A 13,066-nucleotide genomic window follows, 5' to 3' on the forward strand; every position below is an offset into this window, starting at 1 on the left:
AATATCCCACCCAGTCTAATCCCACTCTCCCCTCACTCCCCGTACCCTTTAATATCCCACCCAGTCTAATCCCACTCACCTCACTCCCCACACCCTTTAATATCCCACCCAGTCTAATCCCACTCTCCCCCTCACTCCCCGCACCCTTTAATATCCCACCCAGTCTAATCCCACTCTCCCCCTCACTCCCCACACCCTTTAATATCCCACCCAGTCTAATCCCACTCTCCCCCTCACTCCCCGCACCCTTTAATATCCCACCCAGTCTAATCCCACTCTCCCCCTCACTCCCCGCACTCTTTAATATCCCACCCAGTCTAATCCCACTCTCCCCTCACTCCCCATACCCTTTAATATCCCACCCAGTCTAATCCCACTCTCCCCCTCACTCCCCGTACCCTTTAATATCCCACCCAGTCTAATCCCACTCTCCCTCTCACTCCCCGCACCCTTTAATATCCCACCCAGTCTAATCCCACTCTCCCCCTCACTCCCCGCACCCTTTAATATCCCACTCAGTCTAATCCCACTCTCCCCCTAACTCCCCGCACCCTTTAATATCCCACCCAGTCTAATCCCACTCTCACCCTCACTCCCCGTACCCTTTAATATCCCACCCAGTCTAATCCCACTCTCCCCCTCACTCCCCGTACCCTTTAATATCCCACCCAGTCTAATCCCACTCTCCCCTCACTCCCCGCACCCTTTAATATCCCACCCAGTCTAATCCCACTCTCCCCCTCACTCCCCGCACCCTTTAATATCCCACACAGTCTAATCCCACTCTCCCCCTCACTCCCCGCACCCTTTAATATCCCACCCAGTCTAATCCCACTCTCCCCCTCACTCCCCGCACACTTTAATATCCCACCCAGTCTAATCCCACTCCCCCCTCACTCCCTGCACCCTTTAATATCCCACCCAGTCTAATCCCACTCTCCCCCTAACTCCCCGTACCCTTTAATATCCCACCCAGTCTAATCCCACTCTCCCCCTCACTCCCCGCACCCTTTAATATCCCACCCAGTCTAATCCCACTCTCCCCCTCACTCCCCGCACCCTTTAATATCCCACCCAGTCTAATCCCACTCTCCCCCTCACTCCCCGTACCCTTTAATATCCCACCCGGTCTAATCCCACTCTCCCCTCACTCCCCGCACCCTTTAATATCCCACCCAGTCTAATCCCACTCTCCCCCTCACTCCCCGTACCCTTTAATATCCCACCCGGTCTAATCCCACTCTCCCCTCACTCCCCGCACCCTTTAATATCCCACCCAGTCTAATCCCACTCTCCCCCTCACTCCCCCCACCCTTTAATATCCCACCCAGTCTGATCCCACTCTCCCCCTCACTCCCCGCACCCTTTAATATCCCACCCAGTCTAATCCCACTCTCCCCCTCACTCCCTGTACCCTTTAATATCCCACCCAGTCTAATCCCACTCTCCCCCTAACTCCCCCCACCCTTTAATATCCCACCCAGTCTAATCCACTCTCCCCCTCACTCCCCGCACCCTTTAATATCCCACCCAGTCTAATCCCACTCTCCCCTCACTCCCCGCACCCTTTAATATCCCACCCAGTCTAATCCCACTCTCCCCCTCGCTCCCCGCACCCTTTAATATCCCACCCAGTCTAATCCCACTCTCCCCCTCACTCCCCGCACCCTTTAATATCCCACCCAGTCTAATCCCACTCTCCCCCTCACTCCCCGCACCCTTTAATATCCCACCCAGTCTAATCCCACTCTCCCCCTCACTCCCCGCACCCTTTAATATCCCACCCAGTCTAATCCCACTCTCCCCCTCACTCCCCGTACCCTTTAATATCCCACCCAGTCTAATCCCACTCTCCCCCTAACTCCCCGCACCCTTTAATATCCCACCCAGTCTAATCCCACTCTCCCCCTCGCTCCCCGCACCCTTTAATATCCCACCCAGTCTAATCCCACTCTCCCCCTCACTCCCCGCACCCTTTAATATCCCACCCAGTCTAATCCCACTCTCCCCCTCACTCCCCGTACCCTTTAATATCCCACCCAGTCTAATCTCACTCTCCCCCTCACTCCCCATACCCTTTAATATCCCACCCAGTCTAATCCCACTCTACCCTCTCACTCCCCGCACCCTTTAATATCCCACCCAGTCTAATCCCACTCTCCCCCTCACTCCCCGCACCCTTTAATATCCCACCCAGTCTAATCCCACTCTCCCCCTCACTCCCCGCACCCTTTAATATCCCACCCAGTCTAATCCCACTCTCCCCTCACTCCCCGCACCCTTTAATATCCCACCCAGTCTAATCCCACTCTCCCCCTCACTCCCCGTACCCTTTAATATCCCACCCAGTCTAATCCCACTCTCCCCCTAACTCCCCGCACCCTTTAATATCCCACCCAGTCTAAACCTTATTTGCAAGGGGGATCCCCAGAGGGAGCAGGTCAGTAACTGTGAGGGAGTCCCAGCGATTCCATTCGATATTTTCCAGGGGGTTCCCCCAGAACAGGGACAGGTTGAGTTCAGGGGCAATCCCATTTCTGCATTACACAGAGAAGGATGTGCGATACGTACGTCAGTCGACGGGCGTGCATTTGAAAAATTAATTGGCTGTGGTATGTTAGAACATCACAGCCCAGAAACAGGCCATTCGGCCCCTCTGCTCCGTGCCGGTGTTCCTGCTCCACACCAGCCTCCTCCCGCCCCCTCTTCATCTCACCCCGTCACCATATCCTTCTATTCCTTTCTCCCTCGTGTGTTTATCCAGCTTCCCCTTAAATACATCGACGCTATTCGCCTCGACCACTCCCTGTGGGAGCGAGTTCCACATTCTCACCACTCTCTGGGGAAAGAAGTTTCTCCTGAATTCCCGATTGGATTTATTAGTGACTCTCTTATATTGATGGCCCCTAGTTCTGGTCTCCCCCACAAGTGGAGACATCTTCTCCACGTCTACCCTATCGAAACCCCTTCATAATCTTACAGACCTCTCAGGTCACCCCTCAGCCTTCTCTTTTCTGGAGACAGGAGTCCCAGCCTGTTCAATCTTTCCTGATAGTTAGAACCTCTCAGTTCTGGTATCATCCTCAGTACCGCCCCTCCGACAGTGCGGCGCTCCCTCAGTACCGCCCCTCCGACAGTGCGGCGCTCCCCTCAGTACTGCCCCTCCGAGTGCGGCGCTCCCTCAATACCGCCCCTCCGACAGTGCGGCGCTCCCTCAGTACCGCCCCCTCCGACAGTGCGGCGCTCCCTCAGTACCGCCCCTCCGACAGTGCGGCGCTCCCTCAGTACCGCCCCTCCGACAGTGCGGCGCTCCCTCAGTACTGCCCCTCTGACAGTGCGGCGCTCCCTCAGTACTGCCCCTCCGACAGTGCGGCGCTCCCTCAGTACCGCCCCTCCGACAGTGCGGCGCTCCCTCAGTACCGCCCCTCCGACAGTGCGGCGCTCCCTCAGTACCGCCCCTCTGACAGTGCGGCGCTCCCTCAGTACCGCCCCTCCGACAGTGCGGCGCTCCCTCAGTACCGCCCCCTCTGACAGTGCGGCGCTCCCTCAGTACCGCCCCTCCGACAGTGCGGCGCACCCTCAGTACCGCCCCTCTGACAGTGCGGCGCTCCCTCAGTACTGCCCCTCTGACAGTGCGGCGCTCCCTCAGTACCGCCCCTCTGACAGTGCGGCGCTCCCTCAGTACTGCTCCTCCGACAGTGCGGCGCTCCCTCAGTACCGCCCCTCCGACAGTGCGGCGCTCCCTCAGTACCGCCCCTCTGACAGTGCGGCGCTCCCTCAGTACCGCCCCTCCGACAGTGCGGCGCTCCCTCAGTACCGCCCCCTGACAGCGCGACGCTCCCTCAGTATTGGTGCCTGGGGAGTGTCGCGCCTGGATTACGGGGCCCAAGTCTCTGGAGTGGGATTTTTTTTAAAAATCATTCAAGAGATGTGGGCGTCGCTGGCCAGGTCAGTATTTATTGCCCATCCCTAGTTATCCTCAAGGATGGTGTGTGACTTGGAGGTGGTGGTGTTCCCATGCGCCTGCTGCCCTTGTCCTTCTAGGTGGAAGAGGTCGCGGGTTTGGGAGGTGCTGCCGAAGAAGCCTTGGCGAGTTGCTGCAGTGCATCTTGTAGATGGTACACAGTGCAGCCACGGTGCGCCAGTGGTGGAGGGAGTGAATGTTTAAGGTGGTGGACGGGGTGCCAATCAAGCGGGCTGCTTTGTCCTGGATGGTGTCGAGCTTCTCGAGTGTTGTTGGAGCTGCGACTCATCCAGGCAAGTGGAGAGTATTCCATCACACTCCTGACTTGTGCCTTGTGGAAAGGCTTTGGGGAGTCAGGAGGTGAGACACTCGCCGCAGAATACCCAGCCTCTGACCTGCTCTTGTAGCCACAGTATTTATGTGGCTGGTCCAGTTAAGTTCCTGGTCAATGGTGACCCCCAGGATTTTGATGGTGGGGGGGTTCGGCGATGGTACAAAGAAGGTTCACTCGGTTAATCCCGGGGATGAGGGGATGGACATATGAGGAGAGGTTGAGTAGATTGGGACTCTACTCATTGGAGTTCAGAAGAATGAGAGGCGATCTTATTGAAACATATAAGATTGTGAAGGGGTTGGATCGGGTGGATGTGGGGAGGATGTTCCCGATGGTGGGTGAAACTAGAACTAGGGGGCATAGTCTTAGAATAAGGGGCTGCTCTTTCAAAACAGAGATGAGGAGGAACTACTTCACTCAGAGGGTGGTAGGTCCATGGAATATGCTGCCCCAAAAAGCTGTAGAAGCTACATCATTACATAAATTTAAAAACAGAAATAGACAGTTTCCTAGAAGTAAAGGGAATTAAGGGTTACGGGGAGCGGGGCAGGAATTTGGACAGGAGTCTAGGTTCGGATCGGTCATGGCCCTGTGGGTAGCGGAGCGGGGCCCAGGGGCCGTGTAGCCTGATCCTGCTCCTATTTCGTGTGTCTAATTCTATTAGATTCAGGAGATGGTTCTGTGATAGTAGATTGGCGGTTAGGATCAGATCAGCCATGATCTTATTGAATGGCGGAGCAGGCTCGAGGGGCCGATTGGCCTACTCCTGCTCCTATTTCTTATGTTCTTATGGTTATGACGTTGAATGTCAAGGGGGGGTGGTTAGACTCTCGCTTGTTGGAGATAGTCATTGCCTGGCAATTGTGTGGCGCGAATGTTACCTGCCACTTATCAGTCCAAGCCTGAACGTCGCCCAGGTCTTGTTGCATGCGGGCATGGACTGCTTCATTATCTGAGGAGTTGTGAGTGGAACTGAACACTGTGAATGTCAAGGGGCAGTGGTTAGACTCTTGCTTGTTGGAGATAGTCATTGCTTGGCAATTGTGTGGCGCGAATGTTACTTTCACCTTGGCTTTCCCACGGAAGGACCGTATCCTCGCGCGCGCGCGCGCTGCGCGGTTACCACCCGCCAGACTATTAACCTCTCGCCATTTTCTTTCTCCACCCTCCCCCGACTCTCTCTCTCGTTCCAGGTTTTCCCAACGAGGCGGTGAAGTCCGGAGATGCTCTAGGTGCTGAGTCTCGCCTGTCCCGTTTTCCCCCTCCCCCCCGCCCCCCCCCAACCCCCCCACCCTCCAACACCCCCGTACCTTCCAACCGGCCAGGATGCCCACGGAGCGGGAAGGCCACGCGCCGGAGAAGAGGGCCGCCCCGGCCGGCTGGTGACCCCGCCGGACGCCAGACGTCAGACCGCCTCTCCCCGCCTCCCCGTCCCGACCATGGCTCGGCTGAGGCCCTGAGGACGAGGTGGTGGAACCGAACGCGTCGCGGGGAAGACCGCGCGATCGAGCGCTCCTCGACGCCCCCCTCCGAGACCACCCACCCCTGAAGCCGGGACGCTTCCTGCTCCCTCCCCCGGCCCCCAACCCGCATCGACACCATGGTGGACCTGACCAACAGCGCGGTCGACTTCTACCCGAAGAGCCAGCGCTCCGAACTCAACCATGCCGGAGGCTTCGGCTGCACACTGCAGGAGCTACGGTCCCTCATGGAGCTCCGAGGAGCCGAGGCCATGCAGAAGATCCAGGAGTCCTACGGAGACATCAACGGCCTGTGCCACAGGCTCAAGACCTCGCCAACAGACGGTGAGACTCCCCATCCTGGCCGCGGCTACTCCAGGTGTCTGGAGAGGGTTGAGGTTTTCAGGCTGGCGAAGGGGAGGGGGGAGGACAATCGACCGAAGGGATCTCGCCGGGCCAATTCCGTCTCCTGTGGCGGACAGGGTTCATGTGTCTCTCGGGCAAGGGTTAAGAACCAGGTTAGAAGCCAGGAGGGGGATGTCCATGGGAGCATTCTCAATCGGGTTGATGAGTTACCAGGGCAGAACGTTGAGGTTGACGGTGTTAATTGGGTCGCAAAGCAATTAGATGGGTTTCCTGGGAGAGCATGGGTTGAGGAATATGGGGAGAAGGTGGGTAGGTGGGTTGAGTGATATGGGGAGAAGGTGGGTAGGTGGGATATGGGGAGAAGGTGGGTAGGTGGGGTTGAGGGATATGGGAGAAGGTGGGTAGGTGGGTTGAGGGATATGGGGAGAAGGTGGGTAGGTGGGGTTGAGGGATATGGGGAGAATGTGGGTGGGTGGGGTTGAGGGATATGGGGAGAAGGTGGGTGGGTGGGGTTGAGGGATATGGGGAGAAGGTGGGTAGGTGGGGTTGAGGGATATGGGAGAAGGTGGGTGGGTGGGGTTGAGGATTGGGGAGAAGGTGGGTGGTGGGGTTGAGCGATATGGGGAGAAGGTGGTGGGTGGGGTTGAGCGATATGGGGAGAAGGTGGGTGGGTGGGGTTGAGGGATATGGGGAGATGGTGGGTAGGTGGGGTTGAGGGATATGGGGAGAAGGTGGGTGGGTGGGGTGAGGGACATGGGGAGAAGGTGGGTGGTGGGATGAGGGACATGGGGAGAAGGTGGGTAGGTGGGGTTGAGCAATATGGGGAGAAGGTGGGTAGGTGGGGCTGAGGGATATGGGAGAAGGTGGGTAGGTGGGGTTGAGGATATGGGGAGAAGGTGGGTGGGTGGGGTTGAGGGACATGGGGAGAAGGTGGTAGGTGGGGTTGAGCAATATGGGGAGAAGGTGGGTAGGTGGGGCTGAGGGATATGGGGAGAAGGTGGGTAGGTTATCACAAAGGGATGGGCCTGTTGTGCGAATCCGATCCCTAAACCTTCTTCTATTCTGAGATATGTTATGAGCTCCACTTCCTTTACTTTATATACAGTGTTATTCTTTGTTTCGTGGGGCGATGTTGCGCCCTTCCGTGTCCCATTAGGGTTCCAGCCTCTGTTTAGCTGTTGGGGAGGTCACCTCTCCTGGACAGACCTTGCGTTGTGCTCCTGAAGTCTCTGCATTGCGAAAGTCAATCTCGAGAGGTGGGGGGAGGGGGGGCGTTAGGAAGAGATACAGGACCTCACGCCGACCTGTTGCCGGGCGACTCAGGCACGACAAGGGCGGCCCCAAAATCACCACAGGGTCCTAGAGCGGGCGCAGGGCGCTTCTTTGAACGCGTTAACGAGGCTTTTAAACGGTCCCCGTGCGCGCGCACATCCCTGGACGCCTGCGGAGGAGCCCGGTCCAATATGGCAGACGGCGCACATCCAGCGGGGAATGAGCGCGCCCACGCCGCCCGCCATGTTGGATTCTGAGGTGCCCGTTTCACGCCCGTGGCAGGGGCGCGGCCGATTGTCTGGGACAAGGCGACTGCAGGGGACAGAAAGTGTGGTTGAGGGATTCGATGTTGGGCAGCTGGGGTCCTGAGGTAAGGGGCGGAGGGGCAACACTGCAGAGGCGGCCTACGTGTTCAGTTGAGAAGCTCAAGCCCGACTACCCACATTCTCCCCAAATCCCTCGATCCCACCTTCTCCCCGTATCCCTCAGCCCACCTACCCACCTTTTTTATTCATGTATGGCAAGGCCAGCATTTATTGCCTATCCTTAATTGCCCTTGAACAACCGAGTGGTTTACTAGACCATTTCTGAGGGCAGTTAAGAGTCAACCACATTGCTGTGGCTCTGGAGTCACATATCGGCCAGACCAGGTAAGGCAGTAGATTTCCTTCCTTAAGACATTAGTGAATCGATGGTTTTACGACAGTCCCGATAGTTTCATGGTCACCATTACTGACTCTAACTTTTTATTCCAGATTTATTAATTAATTGAATTTAAATTGGACCAGCTGCCGTGGGTGTGTGTTTGAACTCACGTCTCTGGATCATTAGTCCGGGCCTTTGGATTAATAGCCCAGTGACATTACCAAGTATGCTACTGTTCCCTTCTAATCATGTCTCACAATCCCACCTTCTCCCCCAATTTCCCCCCACCCCACCTTCTCCCCATCACCCTCAACCCCACCTTCTCCCCATCTCCCACAACCCCACCTTCTCCCCATCTCCCTCAACCCCACCTTCCCCCATTCCCCCCCACCCTACCATCTCCCCATCTCCCTCAACCCCACCTTCTCCCCATCTCCCTCAAGCCCACCTTCTCCCATCACCCTCCACCCCCACCAACCTCCCATCCCCCTCAACCCTACCTTCTCCCCATCTCCCCCCACCCCACCTTCTCCCCGATCCCCTCCACTCCACCTTCTAACCAACTCCCTCAACCCCACCTCCCCCAACACCCTCCACCCCACCTTCAAACCATCTCCCTCAACCCCACCTCTCCCCAATCACCCTCCACCCACACCTTCTCCCATCCCCCTCAACACCCCACCTTCTCCCCATCTCCCCCACCCCACCTCTCCCCATCACCCCCACCCCACCTTCCCCCATCTCCCTCCCACCCCACCAACTCCCCCATCTCCCCCAACCACCCCACCTCTCCCCCAACTCCCTCAACCCCACCCTTCTCCCCATCTCCCTCAACCCCACCTTCTCCCCATCTCCCCTCAACCCCACCTTCTCCCCATCTCCCTCAACCCCACCTTCCCCCCCATCACCCTCAACCCCACCTTCACCCCATCTCCCTCAACCCCACCTTCTCCCCAACTCCCTCAACACCACCTTCTCCCCATCTCCCTCAATCCCACCTTCTCCCCATCTCCCTCACCCCACCTTCCTCCCCATCTCCCTCAACCCCACCTTCTCCCCATCTCCCTCAACCCCACCTTCTCCCCAACTCCCTCAATCCCACCTTCTCCCCATCTCCCTCAACCCCCACCTTCTCCCCATCTCCCTCAAACCCCACCTTCTCCCCCATCTCCCTCAACCCCCACCATCTCCCCATCTCCCTCAACCCCACCTTCTCCCCCGCCAACAACCCCCACCTTCTCCCCCAACTCCCTCCACCCCAACCTCTCCCCATCTCCCCACCCCACCTCTCCCTCAACCCCCACCTTCTCCCCCAACTCCCTCAACCCCCACCATCTCCCCATCTCCCCCACCCCACCATCTCCCCATCTCCCTCAACCCCACCTCTCCCCATCTCCCTCAACCCCACCTTCTCCCCATCTCCCCTCAACCCCACCTCTCTCCATCTCCCTCCACCCCACCCTCTCCCCATCACCCTCAACACCCACCTTCTCCCCATCTCCCTCGACCCCCAACCTTCTCCCCATCTCCCTCAACCCCACCTTCTCCCCAACTCTCTCCACCCCACCTTCTCCCATCCCCCTCAACCCCACCTTCTCCCCCATCTCCCCCACCCCAACCTTCCTCCCCCATCTCCCAACACCCCACCTTCTCCCCAACTCCCCCACCCCACCTTCTCCCCATCTCCCTCCACCCCACCTTCTCCCCATCTCCCTCAACCCCACCTTCACCCCCATCTCCCCTCAACCCCACCTTCTCCCCATCTCCCTCCACCCCACCTTCACCCCATCTCCCCCACCCCACCTTCCCCATCTCCCCTCCACCCCACTTCTCCCCATCTCCCTCAACCCCACCTCCTCCCCATCTCCCTCAAACCCCACCTTCTCCCCCATCTCCCTCAACCCCACCTTCCCCCCATTTCCCTCAACCCCACGTTCTCCCCCATCTCCCTCAACCCCACCTTCTCCCCATCTCCTCAACCCCACCTTCTCCCCATCTCCCTCAACCCCACCTTCTCCCCATCTCCCACCACCCCACCTTCTCCCCATCTCCCTCAACCCCACCTTCTCCCCATCTCCCTCCACCCCACCTTCTCCCCATCACCCCCACCTCCCCACCTCACCCCCCATCTCCCCTCCACACACCACTTCTCCCCATCTCCCCCAACCCCACCTTCTCCCCATCTCCCTCAACCCCACCTTCTCCCCATCTCCCTCAACCCCACCTTCTCCCCATCTCCCCCACCCCACCTTCTCCCTCAACCCCACCTTCTCCCCATCTCCCTCACCCCACCTTCTCCCCATCTCCCCCACTCCACCTTCTCCCCATCTCCCTCAACCCCACCTTCTCCCCATCTCCCTCAACCCCACCTTCTCCCCATCTCCCCCAACCCCACCTTCTCCCCATCTCCCTCAACCCCACCTTCTCCCATCTCCCTCAACCACACCTTCTCCCCATCTCCCTCAACCCCACCTTCTCCCCATCTCCCTCAACCCCACCTTCTCCCCATCTCCATCAACCCCACCTTCTCCCCATCTCCACTCAACCCCACCTTCTCCCCATCTCCCTCAATCCCACCTTCTCCCCATCTCCCTCAACCCCACCTTCTCCCCATCTCCCTCAACCCCACCTTCTCCCCATCTCCCTCAACCCCACCTTCTCCCTCAACCCCACCTTCTCCCCATCTCCCTCAACCCCACCTTCTCCCCATCTCCCTCAACCCCACCATCTCCCCATCTCCCTCAACCCCCACCTTCCCCCATCTCCCTCAATCCCACCTTCTCCCCATCTCCCTCAACCCCACCTTCTCCCCCATCTCCCTCAACCCCACCTTCTCCCCATCTCCCTCAATCCCACCTTCTCCCCATCTCCCTCAACCCCACCTTCTCCCCATCTCCCTCAACCCCACCTTCTCCCCATCTCCCTCAACCCCACCTTCTCCCCAACTCCCTCAACCCCACCTTCTCCCCATCACCTCCAACCCCACCTTCTCCCCATCTCCCTCAATCCCACCTTCTCCCCCATCTCCCTCAACCCCACCTTCTCCCCATCTCCCTCAACCCCACCTTCTCCCCATCTCCCTCAACCCCACCTTCTCCCCATCTCCCTCAACCCCACCTTCTCCCCATCTCCCCCACCCCACCTTCTCCCTCAACCCCACCTTCTCCCCATCTCCCTCAACCCCACCTTCTCCCCATCTCCCTCCACTCCACCTTCTCCCCATCTCCCTCAACCCCACCTTCTCCCCATCTCCCCTCACCCCACCTTCTCCCCATCTCCCTCAACCCCACCTTCTCTCCCATCTCCCTCCACCCCACCTTCTCCCCCATCTCCCTCAACCCCACCTTCTCCCCATCTCCCTCAACCCCACCTTCTCCCCCATCTCCCTCAACCCCACCTTCTCCCCATCTCCCCCCAACCCCACCTTCTCCCCATCTCCCTCAACCCCACCTTCTCCCCATCTCCCTCAACCCCACCTTCTCCCCATCTCCCTCAACCCCACCTTCTCCCCATCTCCCTCAACCCCACCTTCTCCCCATCTCCCTCAACCCCACCTTCTCCCCATCTCCCTCCAACCCCACCTTCTCCCCATCTCCCTCAACCCCACCTTCTCCCCATCTCCCTCAACCCCACCTTCTCCCCATCTCCCTCAACCCCACCTTCTCCCCATCTCCTCCCCACCCCACCTTCTCCCCATCTCCCTCAACCCCACCTTCTCCCCATCTCCCTCAAACCCCACCTTCTCCCCATCTCCCTCAACCCCACCTTCTCCCCATCTCCCTCAACCCCACCTTCTCCCCATCTCCATCAACCCCACCTTCTCCCCATCTCCATCAACCCCACCTTCTCCCCATCTCCCTCAATCCCACCTTCTCCCCATCTCCCTCAACCCCACCTTCTCCCCATCTCCCTCAACCCCACCTTCTCCCCATCTCCCTCAACCCCACCTTCTCCCTCAACCCCACCTTCTCCCATCTCCCTCAACCCCACCTTCTCCCCATCTCCCTCAACCCCACCTTCTCCCCATCTCCCTCAACCCCACCTTCCCCCATCTCCCTCAACCCACCTCTCCCCATCTCCTCAACCCCACCTTCTCCCCATCTCCCTCAACCCCACCTTCTCCCCATCTCCCTCAACCCCACCTTCTCCCCATCTCCCTCAACCCCACCTTCTCCCCATCTCCCTCAACCCACCTTCTCCCCATCTCCTCAACCCACCTTCTCCCCATCTCCCTCAACCCCACCTTCTCCCCATCTCCTCAACCCCACCTTCTCCCCATCTCCCTCAATCCCACCTTCTCCCCATCTCCCTCAACCCCACCTTCTCCCCATCTCCCTCAACCCCACCTTCTCCCCATCTCCCTCAACCCCACCTTCTCCCCATCTCCCTCAACCCCACCTTCTCCCCATCTCCCTCAACCCCACCTTCTCCCCATCTCCCTCAACCCCACCTTCTTCCCCATCTCCCTCAACCCCACCTTCTCCCCATCTCCCTCAACCCCACCTTCCTCCCCATCTCCCTCAACCCCACCTTCTCCCCATCTCCCTCAACCCCACCTTCTCCCCATCTCCCTCAACCCCACCTCCTCCCCATCTCCCTCAACCCCACCTTCTCCCCATCTCCCTCAACCCCACCTTCTCCCCATCTCCCTCAAACCCACCTTCTCCCCATCCCCATCTCCCTCAATCCCACCTTCATCCCATCTCCCTCAATCCCACCTTGTCCCCATCTCCCTCAACCCCACCTTCTCCCATCTCCCTCAATCCCACCTTCTCCCCATCTCCTCAACCCCACCTTCTCCCCATCTCCCCCACCCCACCTTCTCCCCATCTCCCCACCCCACCTTCTCCCCATCTGCCTCAACCCCACCTTCCCCCATCTCCCTCCACCCCACCCTTCTCCCCATCTCCCTCAACCCCACCTTCTCCCCTTCTCCCTCAACCCCACCTTCTCCCCCATCTCCCTCAACCCTACCTTCTCCCCATCTCCCTCAATCCCACCTTCTCCCCATCTCCTCAACCCCAC

Source organism: Somniosus microcephalus, unplaced genomic scaffold (genome assembly GCF_052327205.1).
Source record: "Somniosus microcephalus isolate GS21.2 unplaced genomic scaffold, FLI_Smic_1.0 unresolved_chr7, whole genome shotgun sequence".
Taxonomy (NCBI): Eukaryota; Metazoa; Chordata; class Chondrichthyes; order Squaliformes; family Somniosidae; genus Somniosus; species Somniosus microcephalus.